The sequence below is a fragment of the Mauremys reevesii genome, linkage group 3, assembly GCF_016161935.1.
Source record: "Mauremys reevesii isolate NIE-2019 linkage group 3, ASM1616193v1, whole genome shotgun sequence".
NCBI classification, from domain to species: Eukaryota; Metazoa; Chordata; order Testudines; family Geoemydidae; genus Mauremys; species Mauremys reevesii.
The window spans coordinates 184,268,567-184,289,639 of record NC_052625.1 but is presented as its reverse complement, the minus strand read 5'-3'; the positions used below and the strand labels follow the sequence as shown (position 1 = coordinate 184,289,639).

The window sequence follows — 21,073 nt, the reverse complement described above, 5'->3', positions numbered from 1 at the left end:
ATTTTAAGCATAGACATACCCTAAGAATTTTACTGAAATCATTGCAAAGCTGGAAGTGTTGAGATTAAAGTAACCTTTTAAGTAACACACTTATACTTACCCATTAGAGAGGTCTGTTAACTTATGCGCTCTCTCTACCACAGTGCCTAGGTAAAATGGCAAGAGTCAGAAGTCAAGTGAGAAACTTCAAATAAGTTTTCTTGCATTTATGGATTTTCCTCCAGCTCTTAACACTGGTTTAAAATAAACTTTTGTATATAATCTTGCATGAAAGTCACATTGTTGATTCACTGAAGGTTTCATGGGGATAAATGTAAGCATTATAGTCAAATCAGTTCTTAGAACACTTATATATTTAGTGTAAGATTAGAACAGCTACTTTACTCAGATATTATCACCATAAAATCAGGAGGTAATTGCCAGCTTAGAAGATGAAGGAATGGACTTCAAGTAGAAGGCCACAGGCCAGCAAAGCACGAGTTGAAAATGAGCCAATTCTGAAAGCAGGCTGTCAGCCTCCTAGGGGATGGTGCATATTTCAATATTCTTGTAACTACTCCATCTGGCTGACAAACAGATTGGCTCCAGAGCTGGGAGCTGCTTGCCCAATTATCGAGCCCAAAGTAAATGTCCCATCAACCAAGTGTGTGGAAAAGGAAGGGCAATAAAGAAGAATTGTTTTGTGCTGAATGTCATAAATGAAATAGAAAGATACTGTATATAAATCTAGTAAGTGGGTGGGGCAGAAAGGCAGAAATTTAATAGTTATGAACTTAGAAAGTAATTATTTTTAAAACGAACATGTGGTGAAAGGGAGGCGGATTGGTGACCCTGGAGGAAAAATGGGAAAACCTTTCACTTCTCGGTTGCCAATTTGAATCCAGCCCAGGATAGTAAATGGATGTTATTAATTCTATTTGTTGATTGTCTGGTGGTCTATGCTAGATGAATTTGGTGTTTGCAGTCCAATACTCAGCAGACATCTGTTCATATTATAAAAAAACAGAACAACTGGAAGCTTTTGATGGCAGTCTCAACAGAGATACCAAGACTTTAGGATATACTCCAAAGCCCAAGGTAGTTGATGAGAGCTTTTCCATCCACTCCAAAGGAACTCGAATCAGGGCCTAAATGGGCATGGAGACTGAAATACCTTCTTACCTCAAAATTATCCATCTAGGTTAGGGGGAAAATGTATTGCTGGGACAGTGTAGAAAAGTTTACACTGCTCCCGACTAACATATACCTGCTCTGTGGATAAATAAAATACTTCAGTGACCAATGTGGTCATTCACTAAGGGCTGCCTTGTGACCCCTTGCGCACTGCACCACCTCAACAGTAAGTTATTATCTGCTGAGGTAGAAATAATGAGATAGTGCTTAAGAACCTCATTGCCCTGTGCACTGTACAAACAACACTGGGACAGATAAACTTCTGAGGTATAATTCCTCCCCACTTCTTCCTTCCTCATGTCTGGGGGAAGAGGTGAAGTAATAATTTACTGCTGATATATGGCAGTAGTACAATTATTCCCTTCTCCCACACTAACTCAGCTACTCTAGCCAGTGGTTAAGAAGGGTAAAGCCAAAACCCACTTATTTCTGCACTCACCAGCTCTAGGGGGGGGGAAAGGGAGCAGGAGAACTTGGCATGAAACAATTCTGCCCTGGGGAAAAAATAGATTTCAAAATAGTTTTTCCATCCTGAATTGGGATGAAAAGTCAAAATCTCAAATTGTGGTGAATTGAAAATCCAATAAAAAGTTCAGTTGTGTGGGGGAGGTCAGTTGAAACATTTTAGTTTTAAATGTTCTCTTTTGATTTTGGCATTTTGATTTTTATTGTGTTTACATGTTTTATTTTAAATTAACACATTTTTGAACAAAAAGGGCCTTGAACAAAAAAATGAACTTTCTGTTTTGAAAATGTTGACACAGGACATTTCAACAATTTCAACGCTTTTTTTATTTCCAAAATGGGAAATTCATTGAATCAAGTTATTTCCTGCAAAAAGTGTTGCTTTTACAAAAAATGCATTTCCCCATGGAAAAACATTTATTTGCAAAATTCCTACCATCAGCTCTACTGAGTAGGCACAAAGTCTTGGTAATTCCTACATAGCCAAAGTCAGGTAGTTGACATAAAGGTGCAGAGAATTTCTTCCTTCACCCTTCTTGCCCTCTGTGGGCTCATTGTCTGAGTCACAACTGAGTCCTAGATAAATAAAATAAAACACACTCCCACTCCTGAAATTTAGAAATGCCAGCCGGAAAGGAGACAGGTTTAGAATCACTAATGCATCTTTCTGAAATGTATGGACCAGATTCACCTCTGCTGGTACAGGGAGGAGCAAATGTCACTTATCTCAGTCTCTTCAGTCTCTGGAGGTTGCTGCAGGGGATTCACCTCTGACATAGGCCAGGCAGTATATTTCCAGTTTCAGTGCTTCTGCCAATGGCAGCTTCAAATTCTGCTGAGAGCTCAATAGCAGTGATTCACTGACTCAGTGGAACCTGCCCTCCTCAGCTACTTTTGGGACTGTGTTGATTGCCTGCAGGTTTTAAATTCTACCCACATATTTTCCCCTTGAAGTTTCAAGTGGAGATAGTGATGTTTTTCACTTCCTGTCCTCTTAAGCTACAGGGTGCTGTTAACACTGCTTGTGCTTCCATCCCATACATGGCCATGTTTTGGTGGCAATACCTATATACAGAACACTGAGCAAAATCCAGCCCTTATTGTTTGTAACTGTACTGATGGGGGGAAAGGGGGTACCAGCCATGTGTATGATCCTGTTTGTGCACCATGCGATGGCAAGGAGAAGTGGGAAGGTGGGGTGGGGGGGATGTTCAGAGGGACTCACCTTGCTGCCATTCCCCAAAAGGAGCAGCATGCACTCGCAGTAGCACAAACGTTGGCGAGCTGGGGTTTCGATCCCAGCCCTAGCCATGCAGACCATTCCGCCATGGGGCTGTGAATCTACGCCAAGGGCCCATTCCAACACTGCACACAGGAACTTCATCACTGATGTCTAAGAGCGGAATTTGGAGCAGAAAGCTATTAAAAATGCATATTATGTAAACACCTGAGCAAAACAGGGCTACTTGAACACCTGCAGTGACAAAAGCCCTTATACAAAAATTCATTCATGACTGTCCTTGTAGAGAACAAGAACATTTGTTTGCAGGCCAGCCATAGAAAGGAATGTTAAGGGGCACCTAATCAAATTTCAGGCAGTGGTTAGAATCAGATGAGATCATTAAAAGGCTGTAAGTTTACAAATTCAAATTGCTGCCTTGAATAGCTTTGCCATCCAAAGTATTTTGATGGAAGGATGTGCAATGTTTATAGTTTTACATTTTCTTTATTGCCTTCAGCCACTCTCTCTTTCAATACATTAATCTCCAGCTCTTCTTTGCTCTTCGTTGTTCTTTGCTGTGGGAGCACAAAGCAAGCTATTCTGCTGTTCTCATCTAGAATTTGTTTTCCATTATAATTTCAAGAGGTGCGCTGAAGTGCCCACTTCAGATCTCACAGTTAATACAAGGCAAGGCAGTTGCCAAGCTACTTGTTGATTAAATGAAAATCAGACTTGATAACATATGAAATCTTCCTAGTGGATGTGTTTCACCTATGGAGATGAGCACAAAACTCATTTAGGGTCCAAACTGCAAACAGAGTTAGGTAGCTTAGGTAGCTAAAGCAGATATGTAGGTAAACATTTGAATATTTGGGGCCAGATTCTCAGCAGGCATTAATCAGCACAGCTCCATTGACATCAATAGTTATGCTGATTTACACAGGCCAAGAATCTGGCTCCTAGATTTTCTGAAGTGCTAGGCAACCCCATGTTACACTGATGTCAAGGTTCACTGAAGCTTCTCAGCAATGTCTGAACAGCAGGACACTTATTTAGGCGCCTGACACATAGTTAGACAAAGACAACCAAGTTTGAAAACTGAACTCTGATGCCCAGATCTTCAAGGATATTTAGACACTAACTTCCATTAAAGTCAATGGGCATTAGGCATCTAAATGCTTTTGCAGATCTGCGTCTTAATGGATAGAGTGTCAAACATGGGAGTCTGGGTGTGGGTGGAGAAGATATGTTATCTGTCTTACTCACAGACTGGATGTATCTTGGGTATCAACAATACAGGGAGCACTACCTTGCAGTGAGGTATGCTAACTTGAGAGGCAACAACTCAGCAATTAATACACTTTTTGGACAATACTAATGCACCATTTCTGAATGTACGAGTTTCTGGAAGAAGACATTTATAAGATGATGGACTAATAGGAAGCTGGCCCCACAAATTCAGAGTCATCTCAGGGAAAGGAGGTGAAGGTAGGTGAGATTTGGCATGTTATGCTCACCTGTGTTGTCCTTTATTTTCTAAGGTTTCTTTTTAAAATGCATGTGTATATTTTATGTAATAGAGTGGGGTGCATATCTTGTTTTGTCTGAAACTGCTTCCTTTTTTAAACTTGCACCCTACCAAAAAGTAACAGGCACAGAGAAAGAAATCATTAATTTCAAGCACACAAAGGACAATCATGTGCCGGGGATAATCTTTTGTTTATTGATTTAAATTCTTTTTATTGTATTTGGCAATTTTACACAATCTAGGCACTGAGAAAAGAAACCCCACATTTCCAAAACAAACAGAAATTATAGTTGCATGGTAACTAACCCACGTACTAAGTCCTAGAAATATAAAATCCAGAGAGCTCAAAGGATCAGCGTGCTTCAAAATGATCTCTTCACATGATGATAACTCTGCAGTGGGAAGTATAACTACTAGATCACACTAAGCCATCTTAGCAAACTTGGGGCCAAATTCTCTGCTGACATTGAAGTCAATGGAGTTATGGCATCAGAGAATTTGCCCCCTGGTCTTCTTAAATCAGTATGTTATACTTTATCCCAGTGCTAAATGCTGAAGATCCAGAGTGTCATGATGGGAAGGGGCAGTACAGGGAAGCCAGCTGGGCTCCTCTGGATTTTCTGTCCTCCTCAAACCAGGGGAATAAATTAGCAGAAGATAATAGCGCTTGAGTCATATTAACTTCTTTTAGAATTGTCATTGCACCTTAAGGTGGGAATTGCAAGGGTAGCAGCTAGCAGGGGTAATCTACTGGAGCCCCATTGTTAAAGAAGTGCAGGGAAGTCCTGGGTCTAATATAAAGGCCTGGCCTGGGTCCCTTGTATCAATGCCCACAGTATCCTATGGATCCCAGAGATCTGCATAGTTTACATTCCCCTTTGAACAAGGGGAGAAACAGGGATCAAAATGTAACTCTTAGGCCCGGTCTACACTAGGAGTTTATGTCAAATTTAGCAGCGTTAATTCGACTTAACCGTGCACCCGTCCACACCAGGAAGCTAATTAGTTCGACCTAGAGGGCTCTTTAGTTCAAATTCTGTACTCCTCCCCGACGAGGGGAGTAGCGCTAAATTCGACATGGCTATGTCGAATTAGGCTATGTGTGGACAGAAATCGACCTTAGTAGCTCCGGGAGCTATCCCACAGTGCACCACTCTGTTGACGCTCTGGATAGCAGTCCGAGCTTGGATGTTCTGACCAGCCACACAGGAAAAGCCACGGGAAAATTTGAATTCCTTTTCCTGTCTGGCCAGTTTGAATCTCATTTCCTGTTTGGACATCGTGGCGAGCTCAGCAGCACTGGCAACGATGCAGAGCTCTCCAGCAGAGGAGTCCATGCAATCTCAGAGTAGAAAGAGGGCCCCAGCATGGACTGACCGGGAAGTCTTGGATCTGATCGCTGTGTGGGGCGATGAGTCTGTGCTTTCGGAGCTATGCTCCAAAAAATGGAATGCAAAGACCAATGATAAGGTCTCCAAAGCCATGAGAGACAGAGGATAGAGCCGGGATACAACGCAGTGCCGCGTGAAAATCAAGGACCTGAGACAAGGCTACCAAAAAATCAAAGCGGCAAACGGACGCTCCGGAGCCTTGTGGATGTTCTGCAGGACCGCAGGCAGGAGGACAGAGCCCCCCTGCAGTGTATCTGCAACCGCCCTCCCCTGCCACAAAGTCCCATACCCCCCTCACCCAAAATAACAAAAAGGAGGGGCGCCAGGGGCCATGAAAACTGTCACTCCACCCCAGCAGAGTGCTCAATTACCCAAAAGTTCTCATTCCCTAAATTTTGAGAAGTCCTTCCTTTCCTGACTCACCCAAGCCTCAATCCCAGTTTCATCCCCTAACTGTCCAGTTGATTATTAAAAATACTATGCTGTTAATTACTGTTTCCATCATGTTTTTGTACAGAAGACTGTGTTTGAAGGGGGGGTGGGGAAGGGGGTTGGTAATTGCATAGGACAGTCACCTTTACCAGGGTACAGACACGGGGGCAGGATCAGCAGCAGGTCACACACACAGTGCAGTCAGTAGGCACCCTGGTCGGTATGGGAGGTGGTTTCCATGTTCTGTGTGGGTGGGGGGGTACGTGACTTTGTAGCGGGGGAGGGCGGTTACAGATCTTATGCAGCGGTCCTTTTCCTAGACCACAGAGCCACGCAGCAGGGGAATCTGTAACTGTCCTCCCCCGCAACAAGGTCACATAGCCCCCGCACACAGAGTCCCAAAAAGGAGGGATGGCAGGCTCCGTTGAAACAACCGGTCCGGTACTGCGGATCGCCCTGGGAGCAGGAGCCTGTCATTCCTCGAGTTTAGAGGCGGTCTTTACATCACTACACACCCTACCCAGCACAGTCTGCGTCCCAGTTTCAACCCTTTAACGCAAAGTAATTAATAAAGAAACCATTGTTAAGTAACAATGGAACATGTATTTTATTTTTACACGTGTGTAGGAAGGGGGGAAACGGGGTGACCGGGGTATGTAACTGCAGAGGATAGTCAACAGTAACTGGGTAAAGAAACAGGGGCAGGTTCAGCTTCTCTGTAAAGAAACTGAATAGTCACAGGTCACGCTGCTCGCTGAGGAACCTAGCTTTCAAAGCCTCCCAGATGCACAGTGCTTCCCGCTGGGCTCTTCTAATCGCACGGGTGTCTGGCTGAGCGTAATCAGCAGCCAGGCGATTTGCCTCAACCTCCCATCCCGCCATAAAGGCCTCCCCCTTGCTGTCACAGAGATTGTGGAGCACACAGCAAGCTGCAATAACAATGGGGATATTGGTTTCGCTGAGATCCGAGCGAGTCAGTAAGCTCCTCCATCTCCCCTTGAGACATCCGAAAGCACACTCCACCACCATTCTGCACTTGCTCAGCTGGTAGTTGAAGAGTTCTTTGTCACTGTCCAGGGCGCCTGTATAGGGCTTCATGAGCCAGGGCATTAGCGGGTAGGCTGGGTCCCTGAGGATCACTGTAGGCATCTCCACATCCCCAACAGTTATTTTGTGGTCCGGGAAGAAACTACCTTCCTGCAGGCGTCTAAACAGACCAGAGTTCCTAAAAACACGCGCGTCATGAACCTTGCCCGGCCATCCGACGTTGATGTTGGTAAAGCGTCCCCTATGGTCCACCAGTGCTTGCAGTACCATTGAAAAGTAGCCCTTTCTGTTAATATACTGGCTGGCCTGGTGGGCCGGTCCCAGGATAGGGATATGAGTTCCATCTGTAGCCCCACCGCAGTTTGGGAATCCCATCGCGGCGAAGCCATCTATGACGACCTGGACGTTTCCCAGGGTCACTACCTTTGAGAGCAGTAGGTCAATGATTGCGTGGGCTACTTGCATCACAGCAACCCCCATGGTAGATTTGCCCATGCCAAAGTGGTTCGCTACTGACCGGTAGCTGTCTGGCGTTGCAAGTTTCCAGAGGGCTATGGCCACTCGCTTCTGCACAGTCAGGGCTGCTCGCATCCGGGTGTCCTAGTGCTTCAGGGCAGGGGACAGCAAGTCACACAGTTCAAGGAAAGTGCCCTTACGCATCCTGAAGTTTCGCAGCCACTGTGATTCATCCCAGACCTGCAGCACTATGCGGTCCCACCAGTCCATGCTTGTTTCCCGGGCCCAGAATCGCTGTTCCACAGCATGAACATGACCCATTGCCACCATTATCTCCACGGCGCGGGATCCCGTGCTTTCTGAGAGGTCTGTGCCACTCTGAGACTTCATGTCCTCACCGTGCTGCTGGAGCCTCCTCGCCCGATTTCTCAGCAGCTGACTGTGGAAGAGGTGGACGATAAGGTGCGAGGAGTTGACAACGGCCATAAGTGCAGCGATGATTGCAGCGGGTTCCATGCTCGCAGTGCTGTGGCGTCCGCGCTGTCACTGACCAGAAAAGTGCGCGAACAGATTTCCCGCCGGCGCTTTCAGGGAGGGAGGGCGATAGTGACGGTTGAATGATGACAGTTACCCAAAAACCACCCTCGACACATTTTTTCCACCAGCAGGCATTGGGGGCTCTACCCAGAATTCCAATGGGCAGCGGGGACTGCGGGAACTGTGGGATAGCTGCCCACAGTGCACCGCTTCCAATGTCGACGCTTGCCCCGTTAGTGTGGACTCACAAAGTCGAATTAGTGTCCTTAGTGTGGATACACAAATTCGACTTTGTAAGGTCGATTCCACAAATTCGATTTAAGTTGAATCGAACTACTCTTGTAGTGTAGACATACCCTAAGTCACAATTCACTCCCTGATCTACTCTTGGGCAGAACAACTATGTAACGTCCTTGTTCAGAGCATGTGGCTACTCCACAGTCAAACCCTCAGACATCAGTAATTCCCTCAGTCAGCGTCAGAGCTTGGATTCGGGTGCTCCAAATGCAATTCACTGGATGATAGTGTTTCTCTGCTCTATCACTTCAACGTGTCACAAAAACCTAGTGTTTGAGCTAATGTCTACTTATGAAACCAAGTAAAGCACCTGGAATGACACAGGGCCTGAATTAAACTGTGTATCTAATTCAGTATGGGCTGCTTGCTCTTTATCTGTAACCATTTTAAGATTCCACGTTACTATCTCCAGACACTATCAAACATCAGGTCCACATCATACTTGCCATAAATCTTTTAGAGCTGGGATTGAAGACAGGAATGGCATGTGTAATGTTAACCAGGAGGCTTTCCCACTCTGCTTCCTAGCAGTGTCTCATACCTAGGGCAATGAGCTATAAGGTCGTGATAGTGGACAGCTACATCTGAATGGATGGGGTCATTTTTTGTAAGTCTTGCCTTAGCTGCGCCTCTTCTTTTGGATCTGCAATTATTTTCAGTCAGTCTGTCCTAGGCTTACGGAACAGCACAAAAGAAGGTACAAAGTCTGGAGTGAGCCAAGTAGGTGAAGGCAGTGTAATACAGAAATCCTGAATGGACTGTAACAAGCAGAAGGGGCTGTAGGGGTGGGATGGGAAGAGATATGGGGCAGGAGTTATGGAGAATGTTGAAAGTGAGGAGTGGAGAACTGAATGGGATATGGAAGAACAAGGGGAGCCCATGAAGGGGGGGAGAGGATAGGAAGATTATTTCTGCAGCTGTATTTTGAATTCCGTGCAGGGAACGGGGAGAGGGAAATCCAGGAAAGGGGAGGCTGGAGTAGTCTACATGGGAAATTATCACAGCAAGGATGTTCTTCTTGGCAGGGGGGATGATGAGGAAAGGACTAATTTTATAAATATTGTAGAGAAAGCAGCAGCAGTGTTTGGCAAGGCCTTGGAAAAGTGGAATCAAAGGTGACAACAAGTTTGTGAGCCTGAGAAGACAAAGAAATTGACTCAGTCTCCAGAATTCCAAATCCTGATTATCCAGCTGTCAGGCCTGCCCCTTTAATTAATTAATTGATTAATGACAATAAAGCACTTAATCTTTGCATTTACACATCATGCCTCCCACTAATAAGCATTGTCTGAAGGCCCTCATCATAAGGTTCCGTCCTATACAAATTCATGTTGGCTCCCAAACGTATTACTTTGTAAATCGGAAATGACAATGTTGGCTCTGTGCCCTGGTATTGTAGCAGCATTACCATATGTCAGTATCATGCTAAACATAGTAAGTAGGCGACACAACACTATAATTACTGAGGACATCTGTCAGCAGCATAGGCTATATCTGGGATTAGTATTTATAATGCTACAAAGACCTATAGGAGAGAGAGAGGAAGGAAAGTCACTTTGCATTGGTTGGGATTTTCAGACTCTGGGCCAGATTTCACCTAGTTTGAATTGGCGCAACTTGATAGACGTCCATGAGGCTATGCCAGTTCAAACCAGCTGAGGATCTGGCTCAATGTTTAGAAGTAGAGCCATGATTAAGAATCACACAACCACTGCCATCAGAGGAGTCTGTTTCACCTGAGCATAGAGCTGGTCAGGATAAACTGATTTTTCAGTTTGGTGGCTGAGCTGATAAAACAAAACAAAACAAAGTCATTTCAGGTTTAAATGTTTTGTTTCACTATGGCTGTTTTTTAAAACCCTTTTTTAAGTTAAATCGAGCTAAAATTCTAAATGAAATGTTTCAAAACCAAAAGTCAAAATGTTTAGACTTTTAAACTTCTTTCCCCCATTATTTTGATTGAAATGTATTTATCAAATTCAACCCCAAATTTGTGAACAGTTTCAGTTGACCTGAAACTGCATTGTCACTCAGATCTACCTGTGAATAACCTATAGGCATATTTCAAGAAGTGGCAGTGCAAGTTGCTTCCTATGCCATCCAACAAATACACCTTCCCCTATGTACTAGATAGACCTATATCTAGGGAAAGCAAGGTTAATCCCACCCAATAAACATTTTTCTCAGGAATGTCACATAAAAAAAAGCTTTTCACACATGTACACAACAAATAATGGAACATAATATCTTCACACTTAACTTAGGTTTCCATTTGGGGGTGGGGGGGAGATGAGATCATATACAACTCTAGATTTTCCTGCCCTGTTCTGAAAGAAAAGATTCCTTTGAATGCTAAACCCTCTAGCTTTTTATTTAATCAAGAATCACAGTGAAATGCCATGGAATTGACATCAAATAGGTCCTTTTGTAAGCAATATGGGAGTCCTTCAGAATGCACCCATATTAAGAATTTCAGGGAAGCAGAGTGGCACATAAAATTGCCATCAGTCCAAGGTTAGCAAATTAGGTTAGCACCACTAGGGATGAGAAAATGGCTTCTGAGGAAATAAGACCTGATCCAAATCTCCAGCTGGAAGTGAACCAGCAGAAACATTTATTTATTACAAAGACCATTTCCTTTGTATGGTTCTGTCCCTCCATGTCTGTTCTAGCTGAGCCAGGACAAATGAGAAGTATGAAAATTAGAGATAGGCAAACTGAATCTTAAAGTTGCTGACTAGCACAAATACCAAGTGCTATTCAGTCAGCTGGATATTGCCTGCATCTCATTTGAGTGATAGAGATTGAAGCTGCTGAATATTCATTTGCTGCATCACGCGGCTGTCAGCAGCAGATTTTGCTGTGTCTGGCTTCTGTTGCTCTAGAGTCCATGTTTCTGACCATATGTGGGAGCACAAATAATTGTCCTCAGCCTAGTTTTCACAATGAATAAGTCATTGATTTTCATTTTTGTTTCAAACACCAAAATGGCCCAATCCACTTAAACCCACGGCCTGATCTTGCAAACACTGGGTGGCTTTACTTGCAGGAGTAGCCCCATTCCTGAGTAGTTGACTTCAGTGGGACTACCCATGTGTGGAACCCTGTTCCCATGAGCAAGAATTTGCAGGATCAGACCCCAAAGGGGACTAATATAGGACACATCCTCTGTCTGGTGGAGATTTCACCTTGAGAGCACCAAGAAAGAACTTGGATCCAGAAAGCCACCTTATTTAATTCTAGAAGTAACCAATATTTTTGAAAACACGTAAATGCAGAATGAAGAAATCACTGCTTGGCTGATTGCATCTCCGTAGAGAACTTTGGTCAAGTTGTAAATATCCTGTGAATATAAAGAACCTACCACAGAAATGGTGATGGAACTTTAACTTGAATAACAGTGCCATGAGGGGAGTGTTTTAGTAGACAGAGCTCATAAGAAAATCAGGCTTAGTGAGAACTAAGGCCTAGATTTAGATGCCTAAACCTCAGACTTATTTATTATTTAAATTATAAGGGAAGTCCTCCTCTTCCCTCTCCCATTACCCCCTAATGCTTTCTTGCAAAAAACACGTTGAGCGCCTAACTTCCTAGCTGTGAATTAGTACCAGGGTAGGAGAGGGTTTTAGCTAATGTACTGTGATTTGTGAATCGCAGTCTAAGGTGCCTATCTCTTCCTAGCCATTGTACAGAGAGCCTCAGTGACTAGCTCAGGCTTTATGGAGAGCAGTGTTGTTCCTGCGGTTTGCTAGGCAGCTAAAAGTGAGACATTGTGGTGCTCAGCATCACAATGCAAAAGTACCTTTGTGAATCTACATCTGAATGCCTCCTGCGTCAAAATGGGGAGCCCCAGTTTCCCATGCTTAACTGTATTTGAATGCTCTGTGGACTACTGGGGTAGTGTAATAGTTCTCTGGATATTAATTACTGGACCCATATAGCTTGTCTTTGTTTGCAACATTAGAGCCTTTAAATGCCTATGTGCAGCATATTTAATTTTTTAACTAGCTAATGCCTGTTCTTTAAGGAGAGTCTCACCATATGCAAACCAGTTACATAAACGGGAGCTTGTTACATCTGCTCACCTCGTCAGAGCATTCACGTAATCTGCAATTCTTCATATCTCACTACATTTTTATTAATGGAACAAGGTTGTTCATGTCAAACATTCTTTCCAAAATATTTCCTTGCAGGGTTAGGATCTGAATAACTCAGTGTTGAGTTATGACTCTTGAGCAAGTTTATTCGTCTGTCTGATTTTTGATAAGATAAATACTGTAGCTACCATAAATACTGTAATTATTCCATTGCACTTGATTTTGAGTCTTGTCCTATGGGGGGTTATACAGCAGATGAAGGGGCAGGAGTCATCTCTCAGGAAAAGCTGCTTCATGGACACTCTGAAAGCCCTAGGGCAGAGGCCTCTGCTTCCTCATTCCTACAGGGGGAAGAGCACATGAACATTAGAGCTGAACATATTATTTTTGCCAAAACATTTAATCACCCTGCAACTCTTTCAACTGGTCAACAGCATAATATTGTTTCCCTTATCCCTTTTGATCCAAGCAACTGGCCAATATTTGGTCTCACTGAAGGCTGTTGAGAAACTGATGATAGAGTCAGATATTCCTTTGATACAATACTGTTTATTTACAAAGAAGGCACCAAGTCCTCAGGGCTGGTGCAAGGATGTTTCGCGCCGTAGGCGAAACTTCCACCTTGCACCTCCCTAATCCCTGTGGCAGCTCTCCACACCCCCCCCCTTCCGCCCTGAGGTGCCCCCCCACGCGGCAGCTCCCCCCGGCCCGGGGAGCTGTGCGGCAGTTCCCCGCCCCAGCTCACCTCTGCTCCGCCTCCTCCCCGAGCACGCCGTTGCCACTCCACTTCTCCAGCCTACCAGGCTTGCGGCGCCAAACAGCAGATTGGCGCTGCAAGCCTGGGAGGGAGAGAAGCAGAGCGGGGTGGCGTGCTCAGGGGAGGAGGTGGAGCAGAGGTGAGCTGGGGTGGGGAGCGGTTCCCCTGTGTGCCGTGCCACCCCTTACTTGCTGCAGGCGGCCCTCCCCGTGCCCCGCTGCCCCTGGTCCCTCTGCCTAAATGCCGATGACGACCAGGGCGGTTGAAGATCCGGCCGCTACAGTCACTGCTGAAGGACCTGAAATGCCGCCCCCCCAAATGCTAGTATCCTAGGCAACCGCCTAGGTTGCCTAATGGGTTGCACCGGCCCTGGAAGTCCTGTTTCCCTGAACAGAGTAAGCATTCAAACAGCAGGAGACAGTTTCTTTGCACATAGTTCCAGGACTCTTTCCAGCCAGTACTCTACGCAAAAGCTCTCTTGCTCAGCATTTTCTCAGGGGCAAATGCTCCTGGGGCTTCCCTTGATGCTTTCACTGTATGCTTCAGTAGTGTTTTTATTCCTTCTGTTTCACAGACTCACAGCTTCATCAAACAATACAAAGCCCCTATATTTGCAGGCAAATCCTGCAGACTGCATGGTCAACTCATACTCCAGCCATGCATGTGACCTGTGATTTGGGTGGTGGCTCCTATTGTGTCAGCTAACTATTTTATAAAGGAGCTTAATTATTTTTTTTACATTTATCTGGAAAGAAGAGCAGCTGGTATGCACAGCAATTTTAATGAGGTTTAACCCAATTCCCAACAAAATTAAGGAAATATTCATAAAAACATGTCTTAGTGGTATTTATAGATGTATCTTTTTTAAAATATCAAGGGCCCAATCCCCCTGTTGCTTACACTTGTGTAAATCAGGAGTAACTCCACTGAAATCAACAGCTACATTGGTGTAAAACTGGAGTAAGTGAATACGGAATCTGGCCCAATTGATTTCTTTATTTGTGATTAATTTTACCATTTGTGACTAGGCCTTTCAAACAAACAGCAGAATCAGGGCATCTTCCAATAGTGCATTAAGGGAAGAAACTAACATCCATCATGTCTTTGTCCTCTAATCCTTTCCCCAGGGGGAGAAGTGTATGCAGGGGAATGTTTTGTTTTGGAATTAAAAAATAAATATATATGTGTACACCCCCCCCCACACACACACACACACTGCTGTGTGTTTTTGTTAGGGAAGGCATGATCAAAGCAACGTCCCTGGCACTTGGAGTGGAAGGTGTGGTGAGGTTTGTGATACTCTTTCATTTCTGTTGGTGTTCGTTCCAGGAAGTTGTCTTCTGCACAGCTGAGCTTTACTGGTGGAGTTTGAGTATCTTTAAAGATCACAGCTACTATTGACCCACAGATCAGTGAAATTCTTAATGCCATTCTCCAATTTTTGCTTTTCTTCTTGTGATGCTATTAGACAGGTTTTGCCTTTACTTCCTTTCAGACTACATGAAGTCATTTTTAACTTTCCATTTCCTTCCTGTAAGTCTAATTGAAACCCCTTGATGTAACATCAGTGCAAATTTCGGAATTTAATATTATGCTGCATCGTTACGGGGTTAGTTCAAAGCAGCCAATGTACAATAGTATTATTTGCTACCTCATAAACAGGGACGATGTGCTCAGGAGGCACCACTCTGTGTTTTACGGATGTTGTAAACTAGCCTTTCAAAGGTATTAGGCATTGAGAAGAAATGAAAGCAATTTTACATGGCAGGGGAGGAAACACCACAGAAAACAGGATACGTGAGAAAACGTAGTGTAAAGTAAAATAGAACATGCTAAATGTGAAACACAGAGCAACTATGGTAAAATTCATAAGAAAGCAACGTATAATTACAAGGTATAGAACTTTCACAATAGAAATGTTTTGACTGGTTAAAATGTCTGCCTCATTTATTACTATGATTAATATTTCAAAGTGCCATAGAACAGTGCTATTATTCAGCACAGACTGAAGACTACAACCATTAGAACAATACCTACAATACTGACTGGGGCAGAACATAAAGTACTGGAAAACTGGGCCCAGGGTCTGATTTTAAAGAACACTTGCGTAGCTATAAACTTTCTTAATTTTTATAGCAATACATTGAGTTCAAGCTAGATCTTTAATTATTGCAACATTTTCCTTAAAAGCCTGTATTGTAATTCTGCAATTAACATCTGCTTTGAATACAAGACTTTCGTTCTCTTTTCTTCTACAATTAGATACGTGCAAGCAGTATGATTGAGCCGGGCTCTGCAAATGATTTTTAATGTTTACTGCCCCACATGCCAGCCTCATCTGCAACGTCCCACAAGTTGCTATATTAACCACCTCGAGCATGAACTTAGGAACAAACAGCGTTTGAAGTACAAAATAGAGATGTCCAAACATCTCTCTTTAATATCTCTCTCCCAAATCTTTAATTTTTCATGAAGAAATACAAAGTCTACATGAAATGCCACACGTTACTCTGCAACTTTATCCTAATTATCATGCTGGGAGAAACCTCGGAGTTTCTTTCCTGCCAGCTGTACCTGAAAGCTTAAAGACACATACTTTTGGCTGTATTTTGTTTCTCTTAGGAAGATTATTGTTATCCAGAGACAGTATTGTACACTTATACAGTCTTTTTTTCTGGAGGATCTCAAAGCACTTTACTACCTTAGGCCTGGTCTACACTACATGTTTAGATCAAATTTAGTGGCACTAAATCGAATTAACCCTTCACCCGTCCACACAATGAAGCCATTTTTGTTGACATAAAGGGCTCTTAAAATCGATTTCTGTGCTCCTCCCTGACGAGGGGAGCAGCACTGAAATCGACATTGCCGGTTCAAATTAGGGTTAGTGTGGATGCAATTCGATGGTATTGGCCTCCGGGAGCTATCCCACAGTGCACCATTGTGACCGCTTTGGACAGCAATCTGAACTTGGATGCGCTGGCCAGGTAGACAGGAAAAGCCCCGTGAATTTTTTAATTTCATTTCCTGTTTGCCCAGCGTGGAGAGCTGATCAGCACAGGTAACCGTGGAGAGCTGATCAGCACAGGTAACCATGCAGTCCCAGAATCAAAAAAGAGCTCCAGCATTGACCAAACAGGAGGTACTGGATCTGATCGCTGTATGGGGAGATGATTCCATGCTATCAGAACTCCGTTCCAAAAGACAAAATGCCAAAACATTTGAAAAAATCTCCAGGGCGATGATGGACAGGGGCCACAACAGGGACGCAACACGGTGCTGTGTGAAACTTAAGGAGCTGAGACAAGCGTACCAGAAAACCAGAGAATCAAAGGGATGCTCTGGGACAGAGCCTCAGACATGCCGCTTCTACACTGAGCTGCAGGTAATTCTAGGGGGGGCCGCCACCACTATGCCACCCTGTCTGTGGACTCTGATGATGGGGTACTCTCAATTGCCATGCCTGAGGATTTTGCAGATGGGGAAGATGAGGAGGAGGAGGACGACGAGCTTGCGGAGAGGACATAGCACACCGTTCTCCCCGACAGCCAGGATCTTTTTCTCACCCTGACTGAAATACCCTCCCAACCCTCCCAAGGCGGTATCCCGGTCCATGAAGCTGTAGAAGGGACCTCTGCTGAGTGTACCTTTGTAAATATAAAACATGGTTTAAAAACAAGCATTTTTTAATGATTAATTTGCCCTGAGGACTTGGGATGCATTAGTGGCCAGTACAGCTACTGGAAAAGTCTGTTAATGTGTCTGGGGATGGAGCGGAAATCCTCCAGGGACATCTCCATGAAGCTCTCCTGGGGGTACTCCAAAACCCTTTGCAGAAGGTTTCTGGGGCGAGCAGCTTTATTCCATCCTCCATGGTAGGACACTTTACCACGCCATGCTAGTAGCAAGTAATCTGGTATCATTGCATGACAAAGCCTGGCAGTGTATAGTCTTGGTGTTTGCTGGCATTCAAGCAACGTCCATTCTTTATCTCTCTGTGTTATCCTCAGGAGAGTGATATCGTTCATGGTAACCTAGTTGAAATACGGGAATTTAATTAAGGGGACATTCATAGGTGGCCGTTCCTACCCGGCTGTTTGCCTGTGGCTGAAAAGAAATCCTTCCCTGCAGTTAGCCAAGCGGTGGGAGGGACTGGGCATTGACGCTGAGCTGTTCGCATTTGGCTAGTAGGGATCTTCCCCGATACCAGCCATGTGGTGCGGTGGGGGGAGGGGTAAAGTGATCGTCCCAGAGAAAAGGAGGTGGGGGGGTTAGTTTGGTTTCTGCTGCTGCACGTTAACACAAAAACTGCAGCCCTAAATGGACAACTCAATGGACTTTGCTTGGTATGGGAAAGGAGAGTGCTGCTGTTATGAAGGTTGCAGAAGCCAAAAGACTATGGCTTATCATGACTGCCTGCAAGCCAAATTCTATTGCCTGATATCACAGATTATTAGGGTTGGAAGGGACCTCAAGAGATCATTTAGTCCAACGCCCTGCTCAAAGCAGGACCAATCCCCACTCCCCTAATGGCCCCCTCAAGGATTGAATTTACAACCCAGGGTTTAGCAGGCCAATGCTCAAACCACTGAGCTATCCTGATATGGTTGATCTCCAACATCAAAGCTGCAGGCACTCAAAATAAGATGCAAAAAATGACCTTGTACCAAAGTCACATGTGCTATGTAATGTGAATAGTGTTGTTCACCGTGAAAGAGTATACTCATTGTTCTGTACAATGCATCTTTTTAAATACTTCTCTCCCTTTTTTTTCCTCCTGAAGCTGCAAATATTTCAAGCCTCTCTCCTCCATCCCAAAGGCTATCTCAGATAAGGTGGTGAAAAAAACACACACGCGATGAAATGTTCTCTGAGCTCATGCAGGCGTCCCGCACTGAAAGAACTCAGCAGAAAGGGTGGAGGGTCACAATAGCACAGGACAGGAAAGCGGCCAGTGAATACGAGGAGAGGTGGCATCAGGAAGATCAGAGGAGGCAGGATGCAATGCTGGGGCTAGTGCGGGAACAAACGGACATGAGCTGACGTCTGGTGGAGGTTCAGGAACATCAGCTGGAGAGACTGCCGCTGCAGCCCCTGTTTAACCACCCTCCCTCCTGCCCAAGTCCTATAGCCGCCTCCTCACCCAGACGCCCAAGAATGCGGGGGAGGGGGAGGCTCCGGGCACCCAACCACTCCACCCCCGTGGACAGAAGGCTGTCATTCAACAAGTTTTGAAGTGGCCTTCTCTTCCCTCCTCCTCTCCTCTCACACCCCACCCGGGCTATCTTGTCAGTTATCTCCCTATTTTTATAATCAATTAATAAAGAATACATGGTTTTTAAACGATAGTGACTTTATTTCCTTTGCAAGCAAGCTGTGATCTAAGGCAGGAGGGTGGGTGGCTTACAGGGAATGAGTCAACCAAAGGGGCGGGTTTTCATCAAGGAGAAACAAATAGAACTGTCACACCATAGCCTGACCAGTCATGAAACTGGTTTTCAAAGCTTCTCTGATGTGCTATGGCATCTGCTCGGGCAATCCAGGGAAAAGGGCGCGAAATGCTTGTTTGCCGTTGCTTTCATGGAGGGAGGGTTGACTGATGACGTTTACTCATAACCACACACAACAAATTTTTGGCCCCCTCAGGCATTGGGAGCTCAACCCAGAATTCCAGTGGGCAGCGGGGACTGCGGGAACTGTGGGATAGCTACCCACAGTGCACTGCTCAGAATGTTGACGCTTGCCACGGTACTATGGACGCACACAGACGAATTAATGTGCTTAGTGTGGATGCATGCACTCGACTTTATACAATCTGTTCCCAAAAACTGACTTCTGTAAAATCAGAATAATTTCGTAGTGTAGACATACCCTTAGACTCTGACCTTGCTACTAGATCTTCATGGGAGGTTAGAGTGCCTTGCATCTGCCTTGAAGCCCCATTGACTTCAAGGGACTCTCATCCCTTGGGCAAAAATGATTGTGAGATCAGGGGTATGATACACAAATGATACCAACAAACAATCACTTCGCCCACCACTAAAACTCTGCCACCTCTGGAGTGGAAAGACAGGAGATATTTAAAAATGCACAAGAACACTACATAAAAGTTTAGGTCAGAATATTAAGAAAAACATATTTTACACAGTAGAAATTGGACGTTGAGTTGAGGTAAGCAGAATATCACTATCGAAATGAGAACTTGGCAATGCATGTCACTGGGGTGTCTAGGAGGAAGAGTGGAAAAGAATTTAGTTAGTGTAATGCCAAACTTTATTAACATCATATTCAGTGACTTCACCATATATATATATGGACTTGCTGCTTATAAAAGTGAAAGGAATTTGCCCTCATTGCAAATTTTCAGCAGACTCACAGGTACATACTGCACATATGTTTTGGGAAGTCCCAGTAATATAAGTATTTTGATTTAGATCTTGTGAACAGGATTGTGAAATAGAACATTCCCATTGATCCTAAGATCTAAGGTCCATATCCTTGCAGGGCAATGCCTAAGATAAATACAAGGTGCTCAGCTGGTGTAGACTGACATAATTCCACCAACTTCAATGGAGCTGCGTCCATTTATGCCAGCTGAGCATCTAGCCCAAGATGAGAATTGAAGACACTCAACATTTGTTCTAGCCAAACAAAGAAAATTCCTCTCCAATGGAAATCCAGTGTATCCTCTCTAGATGTAATTAGATAATGGATATCAAACCCACAATTATTTAGATAAAGCCTTATATTCATCTAAAGAAAATGAAACCTAATTAACACAAATGTGGTAGAACTTAATTGATGATCATGGACTAAAATCATCATAAGTTTCCATACTAAAAACCCCTACAGTCATTGATGTGTAACTTCTCTAGCTCTTTTTTCAAAGTCTGAATACTAAAAGTTAGCCCTGAATAAAATATTCAACATCTGGATGTGTTAATATTTTTTGTGACAGGCTTTGAAACATCTGTTTGGTCCTTATTGACACCTTCTATCCTCAGTCTTATTGGGAGGTATGGAACATCCTCTTCTCTCAGTTTAATGTCTGCATCATAAACATTACAAAAGACTAAACTGAAAAAAATCATATGGATGAAAAATAGTTTAAAACCAGTTTTAAGAAGAATTGAGAGTTTTTACTTTGTATACTTGGTTGCATAACTTCTATTAAAAAAATCAGATTATGAATCTAAATTGTGAAGACTTTCAGATTGTAACTTTTTCCATAAAAAACATATCCTTCATCATTATTAAGCATATTGGGACATTTTTTTCCCCTGGGCTCCTGGAAAAATTGGAATGATTGTCTTTGACTTTATAGTGGAAAATATTGTGGTTCAGAATGAAGGATGGGTGGGAAGGAAACAGATAATTCTTCTCTACACTTCTAAATGCCCTCAAGAGATTTTTTTTGCTTGTATTATTATTAATCGTGTTTTTATACAGTAGTGTCCAAGGACCAGTCTTGAATGGGCACTGTACAAACAGAGTAGCAGACGGTCCCTGCCTTAAGAGTTTAGAATCTAAGGGCATGGCTACACTTGCAGATGTAGAGCGCTGTGAGTTAAACCCGCCGCCGGAGAGCACAGTAGGGAAAGCGCTGCAGTCTGTCCACACTGACAGCTGCTTGCGCACTGGCGTGGCCACATTTGCGGCACTTGCAGTGGC

The 21,073-nt window shown here is 44.0% G+C and overlaps 1 long non-coding RNA gene across 2 annotated transcripts in view; it reads right to left on the bottom strand.

Annotated features, from left to right (window-relative positions):
- Window positions 1-12,749: 12,749 nt before the first annotated feature.
- Window positions 12,750-21,073, bottom strand: part of LOC120399996 — a 28,518-nt gene continuing 20,194 nt past the window's right edge. For both annotated transcript variants that reach the window (XR_005595450.1, XR_005595451.1), the window contains exon 3: window positions 12,750-12,986. This is a non-coding gene — a long non-coding RNA (uncharacterized LOC120399996). The remainder of the gene's footprint in view (window positions 12,987-21,073) is intronic.